This window comes from Dunckerocampus dactyliophorus, chromosome 4, assembly GCF_027744805.1.
Source record: "Dunckerocampus dactyliophorus isolate RoL2022-P2 chromosome 4, RoL_Ddac_1.1, whole genome shotgun sequence".
In the NCBI taxonomy this organism is placed as follows: domain Eukaryota; kingdom Metazoa; phylum Chordata; class Actinopteri; order Syngnathiformes; family Syngnathidae; genus Dunckerocampus; species Dunckerocampus dactyliophorus.
The window spans coordinates 13,831,423-13,858,390 of record NC_072822.1 but is presented as its reverse complement, the minus strand read 5'-3'; the positions used below and the strand labels follow the sequence as shown (position 1 = coordinate 13,858,390).

The window sequence follows — 26,968 nt, the reverse complement described above, 5'->3', positions numbered from 1 at the left end:
TACTTGAAATGACCTTGAACCTCAGTGTGCTTCTTTCCCAGGGCTGCATGGATGGTCAGAATGTCTATAGGTGTGTGTATGTATGTTGAGCGCTTTGCACAAAACAATCAGGGTCAAAATATGTTCCAACTGTTTGGTGAAAAAGGTGTCTTTGATTTTATGCTCAACAAAATGTTATTGTAAGGTAAGAGATATTTTATATAATATATTACATACAATATTTTGTGCAATATATATATATATATATATATATATATATATATATATATATATATATACAAACCTGATACAGACCTGATCAAAATCTTAAGACCAGTTGAAAAATTAGATTTTGCATTTTGCATATTTGGATCTTAATGAGGTTTTAAGTAGAGCTACAAAATGCAAACGCAAGAAGGGGGAGTGCGACAAAACGCACTTTGAAAAAGTAATTTATTGAAAACAACAATTAAACTGAAATAGGCTGTTTATCAGCTGATCAAAAGTTTAAGTTTGCTCAAAAAATAACAAAAAACTCTCCAAACCAGAACAAAAAATGTTCTCAGTAGGACTCAGTAATGAGTAGCTGCACCGTTTTTGTTAATCACTTCAAAAATTGGTTTGGGCATGCTTGATGCGAGGGTTTCCAGGAGGCTAGTGGCAACATTGGTCCAAGTGGTGAAGATGGCTTCATGAAGGGCATCAACTGGCCATTTTTATAAACTTCCCTTGCCATCCATCCCCAAATGTTCTCGATAGTATTTAAATCAGGTGAACATGAAGGATGGTCCAAAAGAATGATCTTATTCTCCCTGAAGAAGTCCTTCGTCAAACGAGCATTGTGAACTGCAGCGTTGTCCTGTTGAAAAACCGGCTGTTACCACACAGACGGGGGCCCTTAGTCATGACGGGCCATTTGACAACCCTGCACCACCTGAAGCTCCAGAAAAAATGTAACCTTGACGGTCCAGCCATCTGGACCGTCAAGGTTACATTTTTCTCATCAGAGAATAAAACTTTTTTCCACCTTTCAATGTCCCTTGTTTGAACGGGCAGTTTTGTGGCGTTGAAGGAGACAAGGTCTTTGAATTAGTTTTTGTTTTTTAAACCCTTTTCCCGCAGATGCTGTCTGATGGTTATTGTGCTACAGTCGGCACCAGTAAGGGCCTTAATTTGAGTCGAAGACCGCCCTGTGTCTTGATGGACAGCCAATCGGATCCTCTGGCTCAGCACAGGTGTGATTTTTTTTGGGGTCTACCACTTGACTTTTTTGTTCCATAATGCTGAATGACTGTCTTACTGCGCCCAACTTCAGCAGCAATGGCACGCTGTGAGAGGCCTTGCTTATGCAGCTTGACAATCCCACCACGTTTAAAAAGAGAAAGCTTCTTAGCTTTAGCCATCAGGAGGGCATAACAGTGTGAATGCCTGACAGAAAATGAAAATTTTGAGCAGATTTTGGCTTTTATAGCCTGTGGTCTTAAAATTTTGATCAGGTAGTAAACAACCTATTTAATTTTGTTGTTTTTTTTGAAATTACAAGTTCCAAATGTTTTTTGTCTCAATCCCTCTTCCTGCTTTTGCATATTGTAGCTCTACTTAAAATCTAAATCTAAATAAGATCCATATGTACAAAATAAATAAATAAATAAATATATATATATATACAGACCTGATCAAGAATTTGAATTTGGTAGATTTTGCATTTATATACATACATTTTTTCATGTACAGTCAAACTTGTGTATAGCGGCCACTAGAGGGAGTCTGCAAAAGTGGCCACTATAGACAGGTGGCCTCTATAGACAGGTTGGTGTCCAGTTTGAATGTTGACCAGTAGAGGGAAAAAAAGAAAAAAAAAGGGGAAAAAAATAATAATAATAATGTTGACCAGTAGATGGCACTGCGGACTGCTGATAAAAGTTGTACAGCACTACTAGGCTTGTTATTATCATGGTTCATGATTTTAATCCTGAACATGCATGAGTCAAACAGTAGCACATCACATAGTACAATTCACAATTTTGCATGTCCAAAAAGGAGTAGGAAGAAGCAAAGCTTATTTAATCCTACCCCTCATCAGTTTCACATCAGTTGCAATACATTTATTCACCTCTTGTTCTTCCAAGTGTACTTTGTAGGTCTACATGACAATGTAGTGCAATCATAGCCAAGGTTTTTACTTACTAAAAGGAAGCTAGAGGCTTAATAATAACTGATAACTGATAAAATACTTCAGTTAAGTACAACCGAACTCAGTTTTGCTCCCGCTGCCGCATGCATGCTAGCATATGTTTTTTTTTTTTTATTGTAGCGTCGCTGGGAGCACGTCCTGTTCCCAGCCTACTTTGCGGTAATGTTTTGGTGCAAATGCTCTTAAAGTTACATGTTTGACCAGGAAATAGCAAGCTCAAAAGAAGACGGCTTTTTTATGTGGAACAACTGACAGTTTGTGTGTATCTTGTGAATGATTGTGACTGAGCTAGGACTCAGTAATTAAAGTCTACACACGACGCCTTCATTGATTGAAAAACAAAACTTTTTCGTGCATGAAGCTTCTACTTGAGTTGGTAATTTGGCTGCTATATGCAGTCAGATATTGACCAAGGGAGACAAAATGGGTGGCTGCTGGCTGCGTTGGACAGGTGACTGCTATACACAGGGTCTATAACATGTAAATTTGCTGGGGGGGATTTTTCAGTGGCTGCTATAGGCAGGTGGCCCTTCTATAAAGGTGGCCGCTAAGACAGGTTTGACTGTATTTTGCCTTTTAGTACTGTAACTTCATTATTTATACTGCTACATGCTTGACCAGTGGAGGGCACTGTTACACTGCTAATGGGGCCAACAGGTACAGGAAGCCGCTGGGGAGAGAAAGCTAAATGGAAAGCTAAATTGTAGCTCTATGATACAACCTGGACAGAGCGTGTGATTAGTTTATGAAGAGTTAATAGGCCTGCTTAATTCTACACCACCCACAGAACACTACCTCTTTTAGAAGAGTCTAACAACGATGACGATTTGTCCTTTTTTTCAATATCTCCTCCTCCAACTCCACCACTTAGGTAACATTAATAACACTGTGACATTAGACAATATTCATATAGAGCTCTTGGACTGGAGAGCATTTCAGTGTGAAAGAATACATAATGTGGCCATTCGTATATACTGTAGATAGTCACATATCTACAGTATACTTTCCCAACCTTCATCATACAGGCGGTCTTCCGTCAAAGAGATGCAACAGTTTGTGCAGCTTGATTCAAATGAGAACTTCAACCTTCAAAGTGCAGAATACATTTGTATTTTGTACTTGCAACTATAAGCTTCTATTCTAAACACATTCAGTAAGCACTAGGACTAGTGGTATACATACTCCACACATGGAATGTGTGGAAAATGTAGTTTATGTACATCTTTTGAAAGGTCAAAATACAACGCAACGCCCGTCGCTTGAAGAGCAACAATACACTCCTATACATGCACTCAAAGATCAAATACACTTTACAGTTCCTTCGGTTAGGCATTGCATGTACACCGGGATACATCTTCAATTCATCTTGCATTATAGTGAAGTGGCTCTTCATTGCATATTGTCCATGAATCTAGGATCCTTTTACTACATGCACAGCATTACCTACATGTGTTTGTCACTGTATTGCTATAAGTAGTATAGTGTGTAGTGGGATTCAAAGACTAAATTAGAAACATAAACTCGCATGCGCAAACATAAAGGCGCATGAAGTGACAAGGTCAATACCAGTAGAGCTTTGATCTGTAGCGATAGTAACATGACAGAATCTGATGCAGGGTCAGAACATGCACAGAAAATTCTAAATGTCCTGACAAAACAACACATATAAGAGAAAGAAAAATCACTCCATCAATAGTTTGGACTATAAAGACAGTTTCTCTTTCCTTCATTTCCTTTTGTTTCCTCAATTTACAAACTTTACCTTGAATTACAGCTATGGTGAGAGCAGCACAAACATTGTGTTCCACTCGTCACCAACACTTGTACACAGCCTAGTTGTCGATTTGTGCCTGCATTCGGGCACTCCTTGCCTCTTTCACACTATAGATTGCTGCCATTATCTGCTGCTATTTTTCTGGATGACACACTAAAAACGAGACAACAAAGAAGGAAAAGGATAAAGACATTTCCCCAAAATGATGTGTGAATTGCTGATGGGACCTGTGCGACAATTTGGTATGCAATTGTCAGCATTAGTCCAACTTTAGTTGTCAGAGGACACTTTCCCAGTAAGGATGACCAATCAGGATTTTGGACAATAGACACTCACTGGTCATCCTAGTTGAGCTGCACTGTGTCGTATACTGTGGGAGGTTTCCAATATTTTGTTTTTCTTGAATACCTAAATAAAGTACCATAACCAAAATATGAATAAACACCTCTCAGTATGATGCAGTGCAATTCTATACCAAACTACAGCCACAACAACAAAGACAACAGGATTTGATACAGCTGTTGTACTGACTGCACTTATACACACATATATAAAATTGTTGGTACACTTCTGTGAAAGAAAGAAAAACCCACAATGGTCACTGAAATAACTCAAAACTTATAAAAGCAATCATTTTAAAAAGATACTGTAATTTGCCAAAAATGCATATTGACAAGCTACTAAGGTTCTAGAAGACAAATCTGGAGCTTTTTGGCAAGTCACATTAGCTCTGTTTACATATGTAAAAATGAAGCATACAGAGAAAAGAACACCATACCTACTGTTGGACATGGAGGAGGCTTGGTTATGTTCTAAGGCCACATTGTTGTATCCGACACAGAGTGTGCTTAATCTGTGCAGGTTATAATGAAATTTCAAGGCTATCAAGGTGTTCTGGAGCAAAATGTTTTGCCCAGTGTCAGACACCTGAGTCTCAGTTGCAGGTCATGGGTCCTACAACAGGACAATGACCCACAACACTCAAAAAATGACTATTCGGAAGTAGCCTTTTATGAGCCCTTTAAATACAATTAAACGTCCGTGGAAAGGCGCCCATCAAACCTGAGAGAGCTGCAGATGTTTGCTCACGAGGAGTGGGCCAAATTACCTGTCGACAGGTGCAGGAGTCTCATTGAGAGTTACAGGAAGTGCTTGATTGCACTATTTGCTTCAAAAGGTTGTGCAACTAAATATTAGGTTAAGGATACCAGCATTTTTGTTCAAGCCAGTTTTGTTTGTTGTTGTTGTTTTTTTTGAAGGTCTCTTAAGCCACAATTCAAAAGCAATGTCAGATTTCGATTTGTTAATTTTTAGTACATTTTTCTGTGTTATCACTTTTGTCAGTTTCCAATTATTTCAGTGATTGTTCTTTCTTTCTTTGGCGTAAGAATACCAACAATTTCCACCATTTGTGTACATATTGTTACCCAATGTTGTGGCAGATATTCTACATATTCTTAATGGATCCTGACTAATATTATTGAAGATTTTTTAATGCAATTGTTATGGCCGCTGGCATCATGTGTGGGAAAGACGATGGTTCCTTGGGTCACTCAATTGAACTGTGAATGAGGTACAACCAATGCACGCAAAAAAAAGTTGCAATGGTCTTTTTTTGCTAATTGATTGCCTCTACTAATGAGAGGATAATGCATTCTATTGTGAGCATTCCTTGCCAGTGTTCATTAAGCCAGGAAGCAGGCAAATCTTTTCCTTTTGTCTTGTTTCTTGCATGCCCCCTCTTCCTCTCCCCTTCACTCGCTTGCTCACTAGCACCCCCTCCCTGGCCTCTTTTTCTTCCTCTCTCACACGTTCTCTCGGCCCCTCTCTTCTACACTGGGTGGGAGAAGGTGATGCAACGGTGGCACGACAGGCAAAGCATCCTGCACCATCCCCAACGCAGAAGCCATGAACAACAAAGGATGATAGCGGGGAGCACAGGTAGAAGGGAGGAGTTAGATAGATGTGGACACAGGAGGAAGACATTCAAATAAGACACAATAAAACTGACGATCTGGAGCACATTTTTCTGTTTTCCTCCATCCATCTCTTGTTCAACACCTCCCAGTACACCCACTGCTCCTGCCAGCTATACACACACTCTTTGACGCCCCTTTTTCACCCACTTCCCCTCAGCGCTTCTCTGATGCGCCTCCTAATGAGAGCTGGCGGGACAATGGTAACATTGTTGGCCGTATTTGGGAACCCAGCACTGAAACAATCACTGTTTACCCAAGCAACGATGTAGCCCGCAAGCTTTCTTTCATTACAACTGCGTCCTTTCCATGAGTGCTACAATAAGCCACAGGGACAGCCAATAAGACTCATCTGTTCCACTCTCTTCCATTTCCATCAATTGCTTAAAATAACACTACGTGTCTTGTCTTTATTCAACAGCCACATCCTCATGCATACATGCGCAGGCATTTATCTATCTATGCATCTATTCACATATAGCAACCAAAGTGTATCGGTAAATACACTGTAGGAAAGACCACGTCAAAAAATTATGCCAAAATGTATGCCAAAATTTTGCTTTGGTTTGCATACATTTTCCGATTAGCGTACAATATAGCGCGCGTCTTTGTCGTTTTATTATTATACTGCGTGAGTCCAACTGTGTTTGCAACGTACAAAATGTCTTTGTTAATAGCCTATGAGCTTGCTAAACACATGGAAACAAGAACCATGAGTAAGCTCAGTCGCACCTCTATGATCTCATCAGTGGTTGACTCTGTAGTTCTTTGCTAACTAACACAGCTACAGCACACACACAAGTCTCTGCTTTTCTTTTGATCACAGCTGCAAAATAACCCACAATGGAGTGGAAGAAAGTTGCAAGTGCTAGCATTTAGTTAAGAAAGTGAGAAAGACGATTGTATTCAAGAAATAATCCATAGCAAAACACAAAGTGGGTGTCTGAGCAGATCTCGCTGTCACATTGCCGTCTTTGCCAAAAATCAAGTCTTCAGTCAAGGTAAAAGTGAAATCAAATGTTCATTTATCCCTTTCATTCCTCATCTAAATGTATTTCAAAGTGTTTTCTTCATGTAAAACTACAGTTGAAAACTATAAAAACGTGTTGCCTGTTTTGTGCCTCTCTGGAACGGACTAATTGGATTTCCATTATTTCTTATGAGAAAAATCGGTTCGGTGAGCGTATGTTTCAGTTAGTCGCACCTTCTGGAATGGATTCATGACGCTAACCAAGGTTGCACTGTATTTTAGTACAGTCAGCTGGGATAGGCTCTAGCTCACCCGTGACCTTAATGAGGACAAGCAGTATAGAAAATGGATGGATGGATGGAGGTGTTTCTAATATTTTGGCTGCTTTGTTTGTCTATACTGTCATGGAAAATTATTAGACCACCCTTGTTTCTTCAGTTTATTGATTCATTTAAAAATCTGGTACAACTAAAGGTATGTTGGTTCAAACAAATATAATGAGAGCTATATTTATTGTCATTGTTATATTTGTCCAAACAAAGGTACCTTTAGTTGTATCAGGCATTAAAATGAACAAGAAAGTGAAGACACAAGAGTGGTCTAATCATTTTTCCATGACTGTGATTTTTTTTTTGTTTGACATATTTTATGATAGCGGCATCTTTTGTGTTCATTGAGTGTTTGTGTGTCTCTAAACTGCAACACGACCTAGGACAAAGCTAATTTCTATATCTAAACCCCCTTCCTCACTAGATTTGAACCAGCTGCAGACAGTGGCAGTATGACTGACTGCAAGAAATAAGAGGAAATTCTCTTCCATGATGGACTCAGATCATATAAAAGAAGTAAAAATAATAATAATAATAATATGGAGGCATCGAGGGAGTGTTATCAAACGGATGCTTGTGGCGGAGACGTAGTGAATCAGTGGATTGACAGCTATTTCACTCAGCCGCATCCCTCAGTTGTTGTGCTGCTATAGCGGAAATATGCTAGCTGATCTATGGAAAGCAGCATCGTGAATATGCACAATTAGGTGGGGCTGGTGTAATTTTTCTGGGCTATGGGATGTGACGTGTGTGGATCAGGAGCACACATCTGTATCAAGACAAGTGACAAACGCAAATTCCTCCCCACTGCAATAAGACCTTTTACACATTACAACATTAATACTACAGTTTGCTTTTACAGTTACAGCTAATGTGGACCAATGGGATTTTCTTAAGATCCCAAATGCATATACAAGTATAAGTGAAGTTTGAAATTCAATCAACAGAATGTTGTTTGAGAGCCCACGGCACACAAACCACTAATGTATTTTTTAACATAATTTTAAGGCAAACCATTGCTGTCCAATTGAGCATATAATACATACAAGTAACTGGATTGCTACTGTTTTTTGTTCTATGTGAAGGTATTATTTGTAGCTGTACTGTAACTGCACTGCATCTTCCAAGAGATTATGCTAAAATGGGAACCAAAATTTTACAGCACTCAGTATGCTGCAGTGCAACTGTACGTCTGTGCATTAAAAACTAAAACCACAATAATAAACCCCCTCCATCCATTTTCTATACCGCTTCATCCTCATTAGGGTCGCGGGGGCATGCTGGAGCCTATCCCAGCTGACTTCGGGCGACAGGCGGGGTACAATAATAAACACTTTTTTAAATTAGAGTATAAATCAAAACTGAGCATTATCATCTCTGTATTGACTCTCATTATAGACAGTACAGGTGTACGTGCCTACTGCAGTGGAGGGTGTGCGTATTTATGAAATGCATAAAAATAAGAATACATCTAAATTTAAGCCCATCCTCAAGTAGAAGTAAGAGACACACTCAAAGGAATCTGCTGCCAAGCAACACGATTAAACGATACACAGAAATGTTTCACCTGATATGCTAGATGTCTATTGGTAATAAGCTTTAGATGTTGTTGTTGGACACCAAGAAGTGCAGCACAGTTAATGAGAAAGCTGCAGCAAAACTCCCTACACTGTATTGTTCAGAACTACTCTGGATACTTTCTGCTATTTTTTTGCAGTGGTATTGAATTACTAAGCAGTCGTTTGTGTGTGTGCGTGTGTGTGTGTGTGCTTTAGGATTCAATTCAGACGAACTTCTAAAAGAACTGAACATATGAATGCACAATAAGGACAGGCAGATGGGAACAGGAAAACTGACAAAAGCATCTATTAATAATTTGATCATATTCTTACACACACACATACACACCCACACATGAATATATCAATGCATGTGCACGTTCTACACACTTTTCAAGCCCTTCTCAGAGAGCCAATTTATAGGTACTGTACTGAAGCTACCCCTCGTCGCTCCCTCTGCCATGCCCCTGTCCCCGATACGCACACACACACACACACACACACACACACACACACGCGTAGTGGCACACTGAGCACCCTGCCACACATACCGAAGGGGAGGACACATCCCTCATAGCACCCAGGAAATTAACTTGACATTTGATGCAGACAGAAAATATATTTCGGTGGGGGAGGAGAGGAAAAAAACAAAGTGTAACAAAGCAGAGACAGCATCAACCCGTCCCTTGTTCATCCTTGCCCACCCCACCCCCTTTAAGCCCAGGGACGCATTCGAGGGGGATTTCAGCGATCTGCAATGCAGACACTACTGGGTGCCTACAGAAAATGAGCTTCATCTTTTGCCTGTCCCTCTCGGTGTATGCTGTCCGTCCCCCTTTGTTTCCATCTTTTATGACTCCCGCATGCGGTCCATTTTCATATTTACTTCCCCTCCCATTTGCCTAGGTGCCTTTCTATTAAGATGCAAGTTGGAAAAGCAAATCCACAATGGAGATTTACTGCGTGTTGCTTGTATTTTGCAATTTTAGCCCCCCAAAAAATGCATTAGTGAGTGTGAGGGTGCTTTAAATGGATGTTACCTTAACATATAGGGAGGAAATGACAACTGCTGTATCAAGGTGTGTGTACTATTTTAATGCAAGCGGACTAGAAAATACAGCACGACGTGGTCATGCATATGTCTGATAAGATTAACGATCACACCCTGGGCCTTTCAGTAGCCTTGGTAAGAAACCCAAACACTGACGAATGGAGAAGGCCTCAATTAATGCATTATTATGTAGTGCTACAGTTTACACCTCGTGTACACGGAACAGCAGCAGAAGCACCGAGTGGCCTGTGTCTGTCTCAATATCCTCGGCATTAGACATGCAGGAATGTTAACATCATTATGCACAATTGCCAACGTCTGACTGTGCACACACCCCTCCCTTATTCCCCTACCACATTGTGTCTGCTTAAGTCTGTCTACGTGTGTGTTTTTGTAAAAAAAAAAAAAGAGCTGATATTATTCCAGCATGAGCTTACCTATTCACACTAAACACAAACTATTGTTTATTGTGTGGCTCTGACACATTAAACAGCCTTTCTCTTACTGCAAATAGCAATTATCAGAATTATATCCGAATGTAAAATTGTCAAATTCTAGATTCTAGAATCAACATTTGTAATAACACTTGCTTTACGCTATTGTTTGGCTGATAAGGTGAATGTGTATTATTTATATCAAATGTGAAGTGACATTTAGACATACAAATGTGTACATTCTGTGTACCTACTGTTTTTCTTTAAAATTCATGGTGAGAAACAGGAGTCCAGTAAAAAAAATATACAGGCAGGTTTTTATTTGGAAGCTGGATAGTGAAAATCTGGCTTTTATTTGCATCAGTTGTCTGCTCTGCATTTATTTTGGGGTGGTGCTGTCAACGTATTGCACCATCCAAACATGTATGCACACACCCTGCAATGATTGCAATGGCTGAATTACATTTACATTTCCTGCAATATAGAAGATCCCAATTGATAGAAATATGCATATTTGTGCACTTTGGAAAAATAATGAAAAAATTGGCTGCTCGATAGGTTTATATTTATCCTGTACATGTTCTGTACAAAGTCAGTGGCATCCCTCTGTGCATGTGCAAACTCCTCCCCCCTCGCTATTCCTTGCTGCTACTGATTTGCATTCATTTGCATGATTTCACAATGTGAATATCCTTTGTTCTGGTTGCGTGGTGATGGAGAAGAAACCCTTGTGTGCTGTAACATACTCCGCTTTTAGTAGTGTTTGTTAACTGCTGTTATGGCTGCTTTAATTGAAAATTGCAAGATGAGCCTTTCACAAATGCTATCGTGACACTCTTATAGAAAAATTACATTATAGCACATCAGAATGAGGAAAACTGAAGATGTGAATGCTTTAATGTTGTGCGACTACATTTCCCTGACATTGTGTTATCGCTAAGAGGCATGAGCATTGGCAGCATATTGCATGGCGAAAGGACCTCATTCAAGCATGAAATATGGACTTACCTGACATAAAAATATGAGAACCATTGATGGAAACTAAATCATTCACGACAAAAATGTGCTCTTGTGTGTTTTCATAAATAATATAGTATTTCCCGTTATATTTTCCTCAATGGTAATAACAACGTTTTACAACTATTGTATATTGATCATTATAGATATTAAGCTGTTTTTTTTAATCATTTACTCTATACTCTTGTGCATTTTGATGTTTGCGACAACAGTGAAGCGCTCCTACAGCATACGCTGGCATCTTGTGCTCTCTGATGTTGTTGTTTTATCTTTCCTGACCACACACTCAGACACACACACATGCATACCCACTCACACTGATGTAAAAACAAATGTATTGAAGCTGGCCTTTGGTGGCTGATCGTCAGATACCACTTTAAGAAAAAATACCTAAAATGAACCTCACATACTTGCATACTAGTTTTTCTAGTTTAGCGATTGAGGTCCATTCAAGATTTTCATTTTTGCTTAGATGATGCTTGCGTGTACAGGAATAATTTCCGTCTTTTTGGGGTATGGTTATCCACTAATAATAATATTGAATGCAGTTACCAACTGTAGAATCTGCACAAAAATGGGACAACGATACATATAGGACACATTTCTGCATACAGTATACTGCACCCCCTCGTACATTGAAGTCTACCTTGTTCAGCTACATGAAAGGGACAATATATTAGAAGCAATCTAAGGTTGTTTCTCTTCGGTGACATCAAATGTAACATGGAATAATGATGGAGGGTCCTAATTGAAAAGCCAGTGTGTATTCCCCAGGACACAAATGAGGCAATTAGTGTTACCACACGTATTTCTACGGTCAGGGGATACAGTATGTTTTTAAATCACTCACGGATTGTTGTTTGAATACTGTATGTGTGTGTGTCACGATATGTGTATCTGTGATGGCAGACAATGTAGAGTAACCTCTGTTTCCTCTTACTGACTTGGGCATAAACTACAGGGCATGGAATGGGTCATGGGATGTGATCGCCTGATCTCCCTTCCAACTGTTGTTAAGCTTTTCACTGTGTCCTCTGGACCACAACTAACCTTTCTGCCTGCATTTCTGCTTGCCAATAAATGACACAGAGCCACACACTCACTCATCAACAGAGATGCGCATGTTGGAGAAATAAAAATAAATGTGACAGCTATCATTACCTTTGAGATGGGGTTAAAGCAAGTATCATGTGTACGGGATTTAGCTAAAAAGAAAACGTAAAGAGACTTGACATTAAATTGTGATGAAATTATTATGCTATTATGTGATTTCTATCTAATGATTTGTCCTTCTCTTAGTGCCTTCAAAGATTAAACCTAATGACACAACAAAATATAGTTTATTATTTAATATGTGCACAAAAATGAGAACTAGATGCACACACTAAATATTGACAAAAGAGAACACACTAAATGTGTGTGTTTGTTTGGGTGTATTTATGTGTGACCTTGGAGCTTCATATGTATAGAAGCAAAAGGAAGAGAAAACAGTTTGGTCAGTGTGTTATGGTGACACTGAAGTGATCGTTCATACATTTATTTTCATTGTGTTCCATTAATTGTCCCTGCAGATTCTATCATTAAATATGATGTTTAATCATATGTCAGTTTGATGAGCACAAATAACCTTCAGTTATGTCTTTTTATTTATTCATTTTATTTTATTAACCGATACCAACATCACGTGACCTGGGTGACAATTTGCGTTTTTTGATTGGTATTGTGTACTTGACACTGTCATGCTCAAATAATCACACTCACACATGGTCACATTTGGGTCTATCAATCCAAGCTTACCTCAGGCAAATCCAGTAAAAAGAAAATCCCAAACATCATGTTATTGTCCATCTTCTGCTTTTTGGAGTGCCCCACAGATCCAGTTGTCCATCACTGCAGTAGAATAAGTGTAAAATTGTAAATCATGAAGGTATAGTCAAAGACGTTCATGGGAAGCATGGATTGTCATGCTTCAAAATATTGTATTTGTTAATACACAACAATAATTGAGCTCCTGTCCTCCCCCTACAATGGTGCGAAGTGCAAGTTACCTTTAAGACAGTCTGGTGAATACAAATCTGACAGTGGTAAAAACAAGAACCTAATAAACATACATGAACACTGAGTTACTCAGCATGTCTTTTTTTGACAGATTCTAGGCCTGGTGGTGCCATAAAATAGATGAGAAGAGGCCCTTAAATTTAAGATCTAAGTACCTGTCACACAAAAAAACAATTTGTATTTCATTCACTAATAAGATCGTTCAAAAAATGTGCATTAACAGTTCATGTTAGGAGTCTCAAAAACCACGGTTGGTGGGAGCGAGTTCCACAACCCGGTCGTTCTTGGCAATGTAGGAAGAAAGATGACACTGGGTGTTGGACTTGGAATATTGACTATGTATGGGTGACTACTTGCAGAAGATCGAGTTATGCGTGCATTTGTTGTTTCATTGGGCAGAATTTGAGCCATTTCAGTGAATGGTTTCATGAAGTATTGGCAAAAATAGAAAGGGATGCAACTTTCTTCCTATGCTCAAGTGGGAGAATTCCTGCTCTGAGTGGTTCCTCAATTTTTAGCAATCGGAGGACTTTCCTCTGCAGCCTGTCTAATAGCGTGAAATAAACCTTGTCTGATCATTGTAATGTGCGCTTCAGTACAAGTACAAGCAATGCACATAGCTGTAGCTATGAGCAGATACAGCATGTCCGCACAGATGCTAATGTTAATGCGACGTGAAGTGTCCTGGCTGGTTGACAAATATTACAGACCTCTGAAGTAGGTCATATGTGTTCTCTATGGCAATGACAGATCTACTATTTACCTTTGCTCGGGTTTGTGTGCCATCTCAGTGATTTTGATGCTGATATTCTGAAAGACAACTATTACACCGTGTTACTCATTTGACTATGAGTTAAAAAGTAATTTTTCGCAATAAAAATGATTACTAAGGTGATATACAGAAATACCGGGAAATACTTTGGAACTTTCCATTTGCTTTACTTTGAAGCTCTTCAAATATGACAAACACACACACATCTACTAACACCATCAGACAATATTGTTTAGTTGAATTAAAGTTTATTCATGTTTCAGTTTAACACTAACATAAAAAATTCTAGCATACAACCTTTACTTTAAATGAACATTTCATGTGACAAATGAAGAACTCTGGCAAATAGGATATCTTTATCTGGAGCATATTCTTCTCATTCCCCAGTGCAATGTTCTACTTGTGGGCCAACCAGTGTGTGCTGCGTACGTGTGTGTGTGTGTGTGTGTGTGTGTGTGTGTAGCCCTACGGCAGGGTTTTAGGGGGACCATACTGCACTCCCACCCTACTGCATTCGATTCCCTTTACAGCTTGTGTGGCATGCCTCATCCGATCTCGCCCCTCACCCCCACTCCGTCCTTTGCACATTCACCTTTTCTAGTGTGTTGTGTGTTTTTTTGTGAGGAGGAAGCCACACCAACCCTGATTGTGTCACATCGACCGCTGATTAAAAAAAACAACATCTGTAGGATGATGCAAACAATGTTAAAAGTGAAGAATTTGCATGCATGTGTGCAGCTCATAAAGACATCCATCCATCCTTCTATTTTCTATACTGCATGTCCTCACTAGGGTCGCAGGAGCCTATCCCAGCTGTCTTCGGGTGAGGGGCGGGGTACACTCTGAACTGGTTGCCAGCCAATTGCAGAGCACATATACACAAACAACCACGCACACTCACATTCACACCTATGGACCTATGGGCAATTTAGAGTCTCCAAATAACCTAAAACAATTGTTTTTTTTTGCAATGTGGAAGAAAGCAGGAGTACCCGCGAAGAACCACGAACGCATGGGGGGAACATACAAACTCCACACAGAGATATTCCAATGGAGATACGAATTCATAAAGACATAAAAGAGAAAAATCAACAAAGGCTAAACACCCACCGAGACTATTATTATGGAATAGAAGGTGGCCTTCAGTGCTTCATTATTCTTATAAGTCCAGGTCGGCTTTGACACCTTGCTCCCCTCTATGCTGCCTGTCTCATTTCCTTCCCAGTAACAATCCATTAGCGAGTGCCATGCTCAAACAAGCAGCCGTTTAATTATTGTCTCTTTGTTGGCAGCAGGCCTGTACCACTCACCATCACGCCAGAGGGAGGGTGTTGCTTTGATAATATGCATGTATAACATGACAACATGCACACACCATCATACACCAACTTCTACTTGATCATCCATGCAAATAACCAAAGAAATGTAACACACAAGGAATTAGCATAAACCTGTAATAACAACAATCAAAAAGTAAGGTTCCTAATATGCAGTGCACCTCAAATATATGTGTGTGTTAGTGCTGCAAAATAGGCATACTGTATGGTTTCATGAATTCATGAAGAATAATTTCCTGCACATTGGTCTTTATGTGTTGCCTTAGGAGCACTTGAGGATGAAAGGGAATGCTAATGTTGTGGCTGTATCTCTCTCAACAATGTGTGCTTGTGCTGTTTATATGATAGATAGATACTTTATTAATCTCCAAGAGAATATATATATTGCACACATTGCATAATAATATGCATGTGTTTGCAGTTTATTTGTGTGTGTGCTTGTGGCGCCTAAGCAAGCACTTTGAAAATGATAATTAACGGACAGGTAGGTTCAGTGTTGGACACTGAGATAGAGCCTCATCTACATGTTTCAATATTGTTGCTGGATTCTTCACTTTTGCTTCCTTATAATGCAAAGGATATCTCGATGAAATGTATGATCTATTCATTCAATGACCTGTTAAAGAGGTGCATGCATGCAAGGTGAATTGTTCTCAACATGAAAGGCGTTGTGCGGCTTGTTTTGTCTAATCATACTTAATAACGACTAACCTGCAAAATGTTTGGCAAAGAAAAAAATGAATAGACCCCTTGAAATCACAGAAGCAGTGTTTAGTTTAGTAGGCTGCGACCAGTAAACGGCGTGCAAGCGAAACACTGGTGTCTCGCAGGTGACAGTAATTGGGGACATTAATCCATGCAAATGAAATGCTCCGTATGCATACCGGCCAAAGACTATAATTGAATAAGCGACGTTTCACACCTCTGCCTTGCTGTCAACAGGAAATGTGTGCGCGCTAATGTGTATGCATGCGCGTGTCTATGCCAGCGGACATTTTAGGTCTACCCTCCTTTCCTTGCGCACGCTCCTGCCAAACGCCTTAAGATGGTGGCACCTTGAGGCTGCGCGAGACACTCGTGGAGAGGCCCCTCCTCACAGTCCCTTTCCTTCCTTTCTGCCTTCCTTCCTTTCTTCCTTCATTCCTTCCTTCCTTCCTTCCTTCCTTCCTTCCTTCCTTCCTTCCTTCCTTCCTTCCTTCCTCCCTCCAGCTCTTCATGACAACACAGGACAGGCTGCCTTCCATCCTAACCTCAAGGCCCCCATTATAAATATTTAATTCACGGCTCTCTAATAAGGATATTAAGGCGAGTACACCCTCACCCTGGCGTATATGCATGAGTCCTTCTCATCAAATTTACATAAAAGGGCCAGATGCTAATGCGAGTGTGGCAATCCTGCTCACTATTCTATAAGCACTGCTAGTGGCTCTGCAGTCCGAGAGCCCGTATAATTTAAATGGCGAACACCATCATATATTTTTCAAATGCTTTGCTGCATGCCAAATGTATCCCATGCTTCACAGCGAGCCGCTTTTATTATGCTTCTGTATTTCCTAAAGAACCGATATGCTATACAAACGGAGGTTGACTCGCTTTGTTATTTCAACACTTGTAAAATACAGAGATTAGTTTGAGGAGATAATTAGATATTTTGCATGACACTATTAATACAAAAATACAAATACTACCAGCATACTGACGAAGCATACAGTGAGTGCAAAAAACAACATGCGAAAAATATGCGCAAAGCAGAATGTATGCTGGATGGAGCATATTGGGAGTGTATATGCGCCACTGTTTTGTAATTAGTCGAGGATGAATAATGCAGCGGCACAAAATATATTATTTACACCCTTTCATATGCGAAGACGATTCAAAGCAAAATTCAGGGTGCAATTATACTAATTTATTTATACCGCATAGTATTTGCATAATCAAAAGTCAGTGGAGCACAGATATCCGAGAAGCCATGCATGGCAGCCAGCTTTAAAGCTGAAGTGTAAAAATAGCACTTATGTGCACGGGGTGATTGGGCACCGCTGCAGTTACATAGCCATTGTACTGACAGATTGCATTTTTTAAGCATTGGCAGTGAAGCTACAGTATGTAAGGTCAGCAGTGCATTTGCTGGACACTTTATGAAGACTAATAAGATATGTTGTATTTGTTGTAACAAACATTCTGATTTTACTAGTTTCTCGTATCATGTACCCAATGAGTAACTAAAATACATAGCAGTTCTCAGTATAAGGTATAGAAGCACCATAACAGACATATTGCTAACAGACTGTCTGATAGCCATTGTCTTTGTAAAGGCATGTTTATATCGAATATTGTGGCCATTGAAGGTGATGACTCAGATGTATTTTTAAAATTTTCATGAAATATCACGCTCAAGTCCAAGTGTGTACCGAATATACAACATTTTCATGGGATTGTTTTAATTCCTTTGAACTGAGCCTTTTAGATGGGGAATTTGAGATTATTAGGCCAAAAAAAATGACTTCCATACTTTCTGCCTTTCATGTGTTGAAATTGTGGGTGTCACATGCAGCTTTGCGAATAAACTCATGCTTGCTTTTCCTTTTAAAGCCCACTACTATTGCAGCCAATCAGGAGTGCAACTATGGCATGAGCACAATACTCTAACTCTAGCAAATTACTTGAGGCACACTTGTAGTTTGGAGCTTCTTCTCAGTTGTGAATACTAAATCAGACTGCATATTGTGAATTATTTGACACATCTCACTCATCAAACCTGTACCACTTAGAAAACACAACTTTATGAAAGCTTAACAAGTATGAAACCATTTTTTTACATTACATACTGTAGATCAGGGGGCACCAACGTTTTTCCTTGCGAGTGCTACTTTTAGAAAATAAAAATGGCCACGAGCTACTCCTTTTTGTAGAAATGATGTTCATACCTTATTTCAAGCCAAACAGATCAAATATGCTTGTTTTACCAAAACATTCACAAAATGCTGGTATCCACAACTCACATTTTATGTTTCAGAATGCTTTTCTTTCTAGTGTTCTCACATTATTAACTGAAAACCTGAATGAAAAGCAGGCCTGCGGGCGCCTCATGCGGTCGTGGGGGGCTACCTGGTGCCCGCGGGCACCACGTTGGTGACCCCTGCTGTAGATGAAGCACAAGGTGCCTGACTAACATGTTGGCCATGCATAGCCATCCAATCATTTGAAGGGGAGGACCATACAGCATGGTGGAGCACAGCATGCCCGCTGCTTGCAACAAGACGCTCAAGTGGCCATGCATGATGTCATTAAAAAGGCCCTACCACTGCAGAATTCCACAATGGATTATTGTAACAGTATGGCTGTATGTCTCATCTGATGAGCTGGGAGGTAGATCAGAGCCCTTCAGATTGCCGGTGACACACTTTGTGTGTTTGTGTGATTAGACTCACTCACTATACAATACATAAAGCTTACTGGTGAAAACAGAATTAAACCAATAAAAATGTAACTAATTTTGGTCAAATGAGACATGTCCATTAAGACAGTGGAGCCAAGGAGGGGGTGGCATTCTGGTTCCATGCCGACAGAATTCAACACACACACACAAAGCGGGAACCTGGCCCGCATTGGCAGGAGCTGATGCTGCCATGCGCATGGTGAGCTCACCTACCGTTGCCTTGGCAACACCAACCAGAGGGAAAAGCCTTATTGTGTGTACGCATGCGTGTGTGCGACTGTGATTGTGACAGAAGCCTGAGCTGGAGGAAGAGGAGGAGGAGGAGGGCCTGCAGGAATTCACATTGTGCCTGGCTTGTTTAAGGTTTATGCCTCATTCATTTACAAGCCTTTTTCCAGGTGAAACACTCAAGCAGCCCTCTCAATTATTAAGGCAGTAAATCCAACATGGTGCTGCCAATGAACGAGTAGGACAGTGCTTTTAAGAGTGAGTCACTGCATGTGCAGAATGGGAGAGGAAGCATGATAATGACTTTGTAAAGATTAAGACAAAGATGAGCCAGTAGAGCACATGAAGAAATACGCATATAAAAGAGCAGACAATCAGCCAAAATAAAGTCCTCTTCCTAGCAGCTGGTATTGTTGAATTGTATTAGTGATGAAGAGCTAACTCAGACTATAGGGGTCATCTGCTCATCAATGGGTGGCGGTGGCCTAGGCTCTCTCCGCAGCCATGAATGCACTGAATTCATTAGCCCTGGTGCACAGATGGTGTCTGGCTGCCTGTCTCAAGTTCAAGTTCATGTCCAGGAGACACACACACACACACACACATGTAGATAGAAAGTCAGCACGAGAGACCAAGCCCAAGCCCAGACAGACAGACGTTGTTGAACGAGACACAGCTATTGTTCCCTTTCATCAACCTGATATAGCCTCGCTATCTGAGGAGGCCTCATACGTCAGCTAGTTGTACACACAAATGCAGAGGAATACATACACACCGTCTTGACACATATATGTACAGCCATTGGACTCAATCATTGGCCCTCAAACCCTGAAAAAAGTCATTTTTGAGTGGCTGGTGTGTAATGAAAATGACTCTTCTGAAGGCTTTTGTTAAACTCACAATTTTTCCCTAACCACCACCTTGCAAAAAACATTGCAGAGGGCTGCCATAATAAGTAAGAAATAATAAAGCCATCACCCGTATAAGCTATTCATATGCTTATTGAGAGAACCGAACCAAGGCTGTGGCACATTATGTAGAAGCTACTGCGCCTTGTGTTCACAATGCAGAGGAATAGAACGAGCATAAAAAGCTTTGAGCGCGCTCCCATAAAATATGCTGATTTCCTATTCGATGAATATGAAAATACCTTCCATGGTCACTGTGGTTTTGTTACCAATCAAGTCACGTGTGGCGCAGTGAGCGTGCAAGTAGGGCACAGTCGAGCATGCAACTTAGTGAGGAGAACGCATTTATGCACGCGTAGCCGATTCTATAAATATATTGAAATGGGGCAGCAATGTAGCAGTAAAAGTTAAATAATTTCAATTCATGTTTTTGTGCAGCCTTGTTTTTAAAAATACAAGAAACCAAAATAGGCAGTTTTAACACTGTGAAGGTATTCTGGCCATCACAAAATAGTGTTCATTAAAAAAAAAGGTTAATGGGAGGATGCTCAATGAGGCTCAGCATGCAAGTGTGCAAGACATGTGATGCTGCTCCCTCCTGGTAACAATACACCTTGCCATTCAATTACTTTTGTTAGCTGCAGGGATGAATCCTTTAGAATCTTTACAGGCTTTACATCAAATATATATACATTCTGCATGCACTTTTTTTTCCCTCCCAATAAACTGCAAAGAATATATAGGCTTTACATCAAATATATATACATTCTGCATGCACTTTTTTTCCCTCCCAATAAACTGCAAAGAATTCAATAGCGGTAAACAGTCATATTTGTGACGAAAGAACACATAAGATACGCTTGTGTAGTCTGTGACAGGCAGTGTTGTGTCAGTGGGCTCAGATATAGAACGTCCCCCACACCTCCCCAACACACACACACACACACACACACACACACACACACACATATACGTTTTAAACAGTAGTCCCTTTTATAAAGCTACACATAAGAGTAACCAGTGATAATAACACTTGTTTTATTTTTCACAGTTCAGGCCAACTTCCTTGAATGTTCTTTCAGACAAAAGACCTGCTTTTGTAAATCACCTCTAAAACAGTTTGGAGATGTCAAGAGAACATTTCCGTGAAGGCCCAATTCAGCCAATTCACCCGAAAAACTCTCCCATGCAAAATATGCTGCACTTGAACGCTCACAGACAATGACTCAATCTGATTTGTGGAGGAATAAAATGAAATATAGTGTTTTGACAAGTGTCGATATAATCTAATCTCTAATAGCTTGCCATTATAACATATTGCACTAAATGTGTCCACACCTGCCACATCCAGCAATCACTAACAGTGGGTCAGCTCCTTCAAAGACAACCAATAGTAGCACCAACTTCAAGCACTGAACAAAAGGTTCAGTGTTTGGTTTGTACTGTACCAAACATGTTCAGTAGACAATTCTTTAGGCACACCTGTACATGATTCTGATTATGTGTAGCCACAAAACTGCCTTCAGGGATTCCCTGGTCACACTGTCAAAGAAGTGCTACTTTAACATGTTTATATTGTGGTTGCAGTTTGCAGTGGTGTATAACTGCAGCGCATTTTACTGGGAGGTGTTTCCATTTGGTTACCTTGTCTAACTATATGAACTGGACAGAAATATTAGAAACAGCACAGTATGATGCAGTGCAGTTCAAACACATTAGTTTCTGTTACAATTTTTAGTAGTAAGTATTAGTATTAGTATTACTATCGTAATAGTAATAGTATTACTATTAAAGGAATGTGGGATGATTCTTGCTGAGGCATACAGCTCTTGTATTGGATCTCATTAGAATGTGCAGATGTACCTAATACATTATGACATACTTAAAAATATGATTCCCATAGTTAGTCCTTTTCAAGTAGTATGGCCCCTAAAGACTCCTCTAACAGTCAAACTCCAACAATGAATATCAAGACATGTCAGCCCATTCAAATGACATAGTGTAGCTAAAACTTCTCAGGACATGCGCAGTGTTCAAGTGAGGCCTGTGTGTAGTTTTGCTAAATAATGGCAATGTCATTATGCATACAACTGGCACAGGCATGAGGCGTTCAAAGACCGTTAGTCTACTCCACGTTCCGTTCTTTCTTTGGGGATGCAGATGAGTAGGGTGCACTTGACGTCTTTTCATGACAACCCCCACACCCTCCCTCTATCCATCCATCCGCCTCCCCCCAAACCCCACAGCCCTGTCATATTGGGCCTGGTCATGGCATTGCCACTTGCCCCCACCGAGCGTGGGAATGGGATCGTCCAGCCGTTCACATCTCCTGCACTGCGGTTAACGGAATCAATTAAGGCGGCCCTGACCCCCCTCCCCCCACTCTTAGAGTCCCCCCCATCCATCCCCTCTCCCCTATTCTGCTACCTCCCTCCTCCTCACACCCTTTCACCCCACACTAGCCCCAAACTATCCACTTTTTGTCAGCCCCCCATACGTCCTAATTATGAAGTCCTGGCTTTGAGATGTCAGTGCCATTCCCTGGCTGGACTTGAACATGCGGAAATATGCTTGCACGTGGTTTGTGCCAACTATATGTCACTAGTAGATTTTGACCTTATTGATCAACAGCATTTTAAAAGCAACTAATATTAAACTGGTATTGTTTGCTTGTGGCAAACTTTGGTGTGTGTGCGTGTTTTTATAACCTTACATACTGTATATGCAATAGAATATCACAAAGTTTAAAATCAGGAGAAGATCATACATTGCTATACATCATAAACAAATGAATGACAATTAAAAATAAAAACATAATAGGAAACTAGTACATATTTTAAGACGGAGATAAAAAGGAGTAAAAAAGTGTGCATGTCCTCGATGAGTCTGGAAGTTGTTTTTACTTTCGGTTATCTAGCTTTATGACGAGCAGAACACTCATACAGCTAGATAACCAAAGATAACAACCCACTTCCCAATCTTCTGCAATAATCCACACGCACATCTCCTCTTCTGGTGTCCAACTTTCAAATCTGAGAATTCAAATACATTTACGACATCCTTTTTGCAAATCACATTCTGCCTTATAATTCCGTTCTGTTAAATCCTCGATGAGACCGAGAGAGGAAAAAGAAATATAATCCCAATGTTAATGTCACGTTCACTTGACGTCAAGCAATATTAGGGAGTTGAAGCAGGCCGGCTATAGAGTGTAGTCATCCTTGCACAGGGGCCCTCATCTGCAATGCAAATGAGCTCCAATCCCACAAAAGGCTCTTTCGCCTCTATTAAGTCGTTGTGGAGCAGCAATAGATATCCTGTGAGGCCGGGACGCAGGGAAGGTGTGAGGAAGTAAGAGATGAGGAGTAGTGGGGGCAAATCCGGTTCTGCCGTGGAAAGTGCAACAACAGCACAGGGAATTACGACGCAAATTTTTCAGATCATCAAGACAGGAGCTTGTTTTTTTCAGGGTCATATTGTCCATGGAGGAGAGGTACAGAGCCGATGCCTCAACACCTCGAAGCCGGAGGGTCCACTGTACAGGCAGCGTACATGCTCCTCTTGCTCTGCAAGCCGTGTGGAAGTAAAAGGGGGCCATCCCCAAAAGCATGAGGGGTGGGGGGCTGGCCAAAATATAGACCAACCCCGGTGAGGTCAAAGGCCTAGGACCACGAGCATGTAAATACGGTGATGTCATGAAAAAAATTGCAAAATCACACCCCCACCACCTCCTCCTCATCTTCCTCATCCTCTTCACTCCTCATCCGTGCACCACGTCCACGCTGGAGGGGAAAAGAGCGCCTTGTGCAGCGAGTAGCAGCGTGCACGTCGTTTTTCTCGGCAAGGAACATGTATTTTTCTTTGAACTGAGAGCGACTCTATTGCTTTTTCTTTAAATGGAGGATGAGTTTTAGCGTGCGAAAATGGCATCCTGTGCGGACCTGCGTGTATGCCAGCGAGAACGTAGGCATTTTTTAAAAAGAAAAAAATATCTATTTACAATATCTCAACACATGCAGGCACGCTCAAGGAGCTCCCACTTGCTGGATTATGCGTCAAAAATCCATAGACTCCTATTTCTTTTAGCGTATCCGCAGCGTGGACTACAGTGGTAGTGTCGCTTCGCTTCACCGTGTCCGTGTGTTACTCCTTTTCCCCACACACCAATGTAAGTAGTTGACAGAACAGCTCAAAACATATTCGTAAACGTAATATGATCATATGTGGATTTATTGGAATGAAAACACCGGGAACGATACGCACGAGCATGCATGTTTGTTCAAATTGTGCACAACTTTTCATACTATTAAACACATGAATAAAAATAACTGTATAATCGTGTGTGTGCGCGTGTGTGTGTGAGAGAGATGGTGACAAATGGATTAATATTTGTCAATCACGTCATCGACTTTCCAAGGGGTCCCACGTCTCTACAGTGTGTCGCTGGTGGGCGGGGCTAACTAAGAAGGCGTATAAATGAGTCAAATGTGGCTCACAGGGCCCATGTGTCCAATAAGGAGTAATATTCCATATTTCTAAACACAGTTTTGTCTTTAATGTTTGTATTCTCTGTATAGGGTGCATATATATGCCCATATATATGCCCATTCTAGCACTCTTTCCTTTATAAATGACCTTATAAATCACGAGGAAATATCCCAAAAAAGTACAAATGCACGCTGATATTTAGTGTTTTACGTATTTATGTGGTGTTTTAAACTTGATGTAAGACCACTCTGCCCCCTATAGACTGTACACTATAAAGCTCTAATTAGGAAGGCCACTACATAAAGGCTTCAGAATGGGCCTCCCACACATAGAGGCCACGAGTTTATCACGGCAATTCATTACCAAAACGAAATTAAAAAGACCTTGCATTCTATTTATATCAGTTTTGACGATCAGACGTTCAACTCCCCTTTTTAGTATATAAAATAAGCAAATATGAAACAAATGACGCATTTCTTTGTTATAATGCATGCCGGAGTAATAATGGAGTGACGAGTCAGGTGGAACTTTTTAGTATATGCTTATCAAGAACGAGTGTATCTATATCGATGTGGACAAATGCAGAGAAGCACGTCATTTGGAGTTCATATTACATTAAATATGTCATCTGTTTCGAAAGTGTCACGTTTTTAAGTGTAATCGTATTTTCTTGCAGGAGTTTATTTTAGCAACACGATGCAAACTATGCCAACCAAAAGTGTGCCAAAAAGACAATTGCAACCACAAACTTTATATTTGGTCGGGTTCACACTCATAACATTACTATTCAACAAATATGTGCATATATGCAAATATGTGTAACTTTTGCGCATGCAATTGCCTTGTGTGGGTTCATAAAGGAGGTTTAAAAGTTGCACTTACTTCCGTATATAAAGGTGAATAAAAAGAAGTCGCCCCATGTTGGCTCCGAACACGTCGTCATACAATTCCCCTCAAATATCCTAGACAGCCAGCCCGCGTATTATTAAAATAGATGAGGGAGGGGGGCAGGCACCTTGTAGAATAGCCTGCATTTGGCGCATGCTGCAGCCGCTCTGAGCAAAGTCTGATCATATCCCAAGCACATGATAGACGGAGCTGGGGGGTGAAGAAGGAAAGCACGGAGGGAGGGAGGCGTTAGGGATGGATGGAGGAGGGAGGGTGATGGGAGGGGGTGCATGAGACAACTTTCCCATACAGGCACCAAATAGAAAAAGTGCGTGTAGAGTTTTCAGCGTTTTTTTCCTTCTTCCTCCCTTGTTGGTTGGTGATGGGGTGGGATGATGATGGTGATGATGGGGGGGGGGGGGTGGAAAGTCCATCCTTCTGTGTGAACAGGAGGAGGATGAGGATGAGACGTGCTCAGAAATCCAAACAAGTTCCCTTCTTTCTTTTGTTATAAGGCACCAAAAAGTGCCCATATGCCCTGTCCACTGTATGCACCAAGTTGGCACGTAGCGTCAGATACATGCATGCAAACCTGAGATTCGAAAGAGAGCTTGGATATTGATTGATTATGTAGGGCCCGGAAAATGTGTGTGTGTGTGTGTAGGGGGGGAGTTTCAATAAGCGTGAGTAATAAGTTTAGCCCAATTGTATTGCTTGTTGAAGTCCAGGTAAAACTAATTATTGTGTATGACAGGTAGAAAGATAGATACTTTAGGCAGATATTTTTAGCAAAAACATGTAACCCCATGAAACATATACGTTTTCACCCATAACATTTCTAAATATGTTGTGCTCTCATAATATATAAAAGGGCGAAACCTAAAGTCGCCTATTATTATTATTGTCAGTATTATTATTATGCGAGCCTTCCCTCTATGGCTAATTGGCCATGGTTAGATTCAGGTTGTGGTTAAAGTTGCGCGTTCACGTCCAGTGACGTCGACGCGCACCTCGGCGACGTGCAGCCATATTTAAATACATCAAGGCAATTAGCGCATCCAAATATGCAAATCCGCGTTATACTACACAGTCAGAGTGTCTGCATGACCACAGACGGACCATTAGCCCTCCTTTTAGTCTCATTCTTTTGAGTAGAGGAGTGTTCCTAAAGCTAACCTTTTTCGGTTGTGTGTTTGGACCATAATGAAGAGCAGAAGAGGAGGAAGCGTGGCTCCTGTGTGCAAGAGAAGCGTAATGATGCGTAATGAGACGCGCCACCTTCCCTCGACGGTATTCTTATTTTTAATATTAATGCACATTTAACGCAGTGATTTAAACGTCTGGTATTGTTTATTTCGACATACAAACCCATTTGCATCGTACTACACCGATGCTTTTCACATTAATGATAGAATGAACATTAAAACAGTTAAATATTGTCATAATTCCATATTCGTGAGGATATAGTCGGTTTGTGTGATGTGAAGAGATATTTGCAATGTTGTAAATGAGCGATGAATAGTCAGATTGTGCGCGTCTAAGCAAGGAGCTCCCTGGTGGAACAACA

General features: G+C 40.6%; 1 long non-coding RNA gene across 1 annotated transcript in view; it reads right to left on the bottom strand.

The window, feature by feature from the left end:
* Positions 1-25,699, bottom strand: part of LOC129180379 (uncharacterized) — a 40,914-nt gene extending 15,215 nt beyond the window's left edge. Inside the window, exons 1-2 of the long non-coding RNA XR_008570145.1 lie at positions 25,396-25,699; positions 13,081-13,173 (exon numbers count right to left, since the gene is read on the bottom strand). This is a non-coding gene — a long non-coding RNA (uncharacterized LOC129180379). The remainder of the gene's footprint in view (positions 1-13,080; positions 13,174-25,395) is intronic.
* Positions 25,700-26,968: the final 1,269 nt, after the last annotated feature.